The sequence below is a fragment of the Eschscholzia californica genome, unplaced genomic scaffold, assembly GCF_041429995.1.
Source record: "Eschscholzia californica isolate CP2 unplaced genomic scaffold, dmEscCali1.0.p SCAF_1, whole genome shotgun sequence".
Taxonomy (NCBI): Eukaryota; Viridiplantae; Streptophyta; class Magnoliopsida; order Ranunculales; family Papaveraceae; genus Eschscholzia; species Eschscholzia californica.
Genome location: NW_028238198.1, coordinates 22,904,672 through 22,908,810, shown reverse-complemented (window position 1 = coordinate 22,908,810; position 4,139 = coordinate 22,904,672). Strand labels below are relative to the sequence as shown.

Below are 4,139 nucleotides of genomic sequence, written 5' to 3'. Positions count from 1 at the left end.
AGATTAAAGACAAAGTCATTGCCACTCGCTTCATCACTTCAAACAACCAGTTAGCGGATATCTTCACGAAACCACTTGGAGCAGAACCGTTCAAGAACATTATTGGCAAGTTAGGCGTTACTTCCATTCTCGCTCTAACTTGAGGGGGAGTGTTAGAAGGTCCACTCCACTCGGCTAAACCGAGTGGATTAGGTCCACCTAATTATAGTAATCCTAGTAGGATTAGGATTCCTATTACTACCAAGATTGATGTAGTTTAGATAAACACATACTTAGATATAGTTTTATATTTCTTAAACACTTCTTGTAAACCTATATAAAGGATTAGACCCATAATGTAATGTAATGTAATTGTGAATAAAGAAAAGGTATTTACCTATCTCTCTCTCTCACGATTAACATTTTGCGATCATCATCTTTGGTTCCAACCGAGAAGACTAGGATCAACTCTTGGGATTCAACCGAGTTCTCTAACCTTCTCTCTCGGTCTCACCCGATTATCTTCATCATCATCCTCTCGGTTTCACCCGAGAGGTCCTGCTGTCCCTCTCGGTTCCACCGAGGGATCAATCTCTCTTCATCTTCCTCGGCTTCATCCGAGTCGATTATCAAGAGGTACGTACCTCTTCACAGACTCCATAACCCAACATACTGCATAAGGAAATCACACTAACTCGTTCACGAGACTTACGAACTCAACTAATCCACTACGTAATGAAATCAAATCAAATCCTGATCAGGCTATAGAGAAGCATCACAACCCAAACGACTTAGTTTTAGACCAACTAATAAAGCTAATGAAACGACTTAAGTCAGAGGGTCCCACCCACGAGAAAGATCGATTGGAATTTTTTCATATATATAAGATTACAGTCGGTCAGGTACAATAGAGTTCAGGTTTTTATATTATGTTTATCTCTATTTATTTGTTTCTATATTGCATGTCTAATCTTAGAGCATCTCCAATGTAACACTCAATCTTAGAGCATCTCTAATGGAGAACTCAAAAAAAACTCGGATTGTCCTATATGTCAAGGTGTAATTGAGTTTCTCTTTCCTAGATGTCAATATTGAGATCCTCAATTCAAAAGACATCTCCAATGCAACACTCTAGAAACTTAAAAATAACTTGGGTGTCATTTCCTAGATGGATAGATTTGATTTTAACATTGAGTGGTCAATTGAGATCCTCAAAAATGAAATCTCAAATATTGAGTTTCTTCTTGAGATATCTCAACATTAAATGATATCACATCATTTTGAGATTCAAATTGAGTGTTGCATTGAAGAGAGTTTTTTAAAATCTTAGGTGCCACTTTGAAATTTTTTAATTTGAGTGTTGCACTGGAGATGCTCTTAGAAACTCCAAGTCCCGCAAAGAATTTTTGAAGTTTTTTCTTAAAAATTATTTCCAATGCAAAACTCAATTTGGATCTCTTAGATGATGTTGCGGTAGTTAAATAGAGATACCTCAAGATGACAATCTATTTCTAGAGTGTCCTCTTGAGATATCTCTAATTGGCCAACTCATCAATATTCAGGTTTCAACCAATAGAAATCCAGTTCTTATATATTTTAAAAATAACTAAATATTCGCCACCTAGGAGTAAGATTATAAGAATCTCAATCCGAAATTAACACATTTTTTTTAGCTTTGCATTAGAGATGCCCTTAGAGATAATTGGTTTTCATAGCCCAAAACTTAACTCTTTAATTAGAGCTCAGGCTAATAATTTGTATCTCCTGTTTGCGGATGCAGTTTATTTCTATATTATACTCGCTCGCCGATCGATTTCATTACAGCTAACCCAAATTAATAAATAACTCAGAAATTTTGTCAAAACTCCGTATACATTTTTTGTTTTGGTGAAAAAAGACCAATTAATTTTTTTGTAGTCTTCAGCTCCCTATGTATTTTTTAAATTTGCAACAACTTGCAACAGCTTTGCAACACTTTGCAAAAACTTTGTAATAACTTTGCAACACTCTGCGACAGCTTTGCAATACTTTGAAACAAATTTGCAGCACCTTGCGACAACTTTGCAACACCTTGCGGCAGCTTTGCAATACTTTACAACACCTTCCAATTTCCGGTAATTAATTTGTATCTGGTGATTAATTATTCATGTAGACGCATCTAAAGGAGATTACATGTGGGTGTCGTTATACAGCTAGCCCAAGGTAATAACTAAGAGAAGTTCTATTCATCACTCCATTTTGGTCCCTCCCCCAGTCCTCCGCCGATGTGATATCACTTGAGTGTGGAGCAATTGGAGAGAGAATTATGAAAATATACTCCAGTGATATGTCACCACATCGGCGGAGGGTTGGGGGAGGGACCAAAATGGAGGGAGAAATAGAATTTTCGAATAACTAATTTGTATTTCGTGATTAATTGTTCATGTAAACGCATCTAAAGGAGATTACATGTGGGTGTCGGTATACTCAATGAATTTTCCATTATTTTAGCCAACTAGTCTAGAAGTCAATTCATTGGGGAAAACATGCAGCAAGTGCTTAAACAAGTGATGAAAAGAGCTGGATCTTAGGATCAGAGCACAAAACAATTATATTTTGGAGACAACTTGGTTACTTAATCAATCAGTACTACTGAAGCAAATTGGAAGGATTAGTTAATTAGTTGGAATTTGTTGGTTGAAGTCATCAGGTGAACAAGTTGGCAATTTATTTAATCCTTTTGCAAGGAGCCGGTTGCTATAAATAGAGAGGTGATGTTGGAGATGAATTCACCAAGCAAGCATCAAAGAGTAGAATTTCAAAACCAATATATAGGAATATCTACTTCTTTGCAGTACTCATCAAAATGGCCTCTAAGACTTCATCTCCTTTGTTGGTTGGCTTCCTCTTCGTCTTGATTGCTTTATCTGCTAATTCGCGTAAGTACACTTAATTGTCTTTGTTTCATGTCTCTTTTATGCAGTTTATTATATACTTGCATTCGTTTTTGTGATTGCTAATCTTGACGATATATTTTTTTGTAATATATGTTATGCATGCAGAGATGGCATCAGCTATAGGACTTACCTGCCAGACCACTGTAATTTTGAACTTGACAATACTTGGGGTATGCAATCCCACACAGTGTCAGACTCAATGTGGCACTACCTGCAACATCAACTTGGGCGGTTCAGTCACAGCTTCTGCTTGTGTTGCCGGCGGTCTCCTAGGCCTAAGTGGATCTGGCTGCGCATGTTGTTGTGCCAACGTACTTCCATGATCGGTTCTGCACTAACATGCATCTTTCATAAGTTAATAAAAGCAGCAAAAAGCTACAGCTATAGCTGCGACTTAGTTTCTTATTCCTACAACTTAATACGATAATTCGTTTACGATTGTGGATGTTACACTTGCATCTCTTGTATTTCCATTATCATCATCATTGTGTACTAAGTTTCCTTTTATCTATTAGTATATTACCAAGTTTGTTTCTGTCCTCTTGCTCTCAGGTTCGAGGCAGAGATACTATACACCTTTCTAAAAAAAAGAGAAAAAGTAATACACCAAACTATTTGGTGGTACGTGCATGTGAAGCTTTCAACCACCGATTAATATTTGCTACAAAAATCGAAAATGCCTCATATTTGTTTGACCTTAGCGGTGGCGAACATGAAACACGAGGACCATAGCAAGCACAAAACTAAGCCATGTCCTTCCGTGTTGTGCCTAATCACCAAAGTTTATGCCTGCATAGCAACGTCTTGTAGCAACTGTCTGCCTGTGTACAGGCTATTGATTCCGTACTTAGTGAGTTTTACCCGCCACACACATTTGGTTAGTTTGGAATAAGGGGCAAGGTTATCTCCCTTGAACTTAGGGTGGCCCATATACTATGCCGTAGCGCGATGTCACGCGCTAACTGTTACTGATATGACACTTAACTCTGTAGTATTGGGAATGCGCCCAGACACTAAAGTCTAGGCAGAATTATGGTTGTAGCAACAACCCAACCGTGTGCGGGCTGAATTTGCGATGTAGCGCATTTTTACCCGCCACACACCTTTGGCTAATTCAGAAAATAGGGTCCAGGTATATAACCCCAGCTGTCCCCAAACCCTTGTTCCCCTCCCCCCCCCCCCCCCCCCCCCCCCCCCCCGATTTCTCAGTGTAGTACCAACCAA

General features: G+C 38.4%; 1 long non-coding RNA gene across 1 annotated transcript; it reads left to right on the top strand.

Moving 5' to 3' along the window:
• Window positions 1-2,747: 2,747 nt before the first annotated feature.
• LOC147565223 (uncharacterized) lies at window positions 2,748-3,450 on the top strand. The gene is made up of 2 exons (XR_015237076.1): window positions 2,748-2,897; window positions 3,021-3,450. It is a non-coding gene; the product is annotated as an uncharacterized LOC147565223 (long non-coding RNA).
• The last annotated feature ends 689 nt before the right edge of the window (window positions 3,451-4,139 follow it).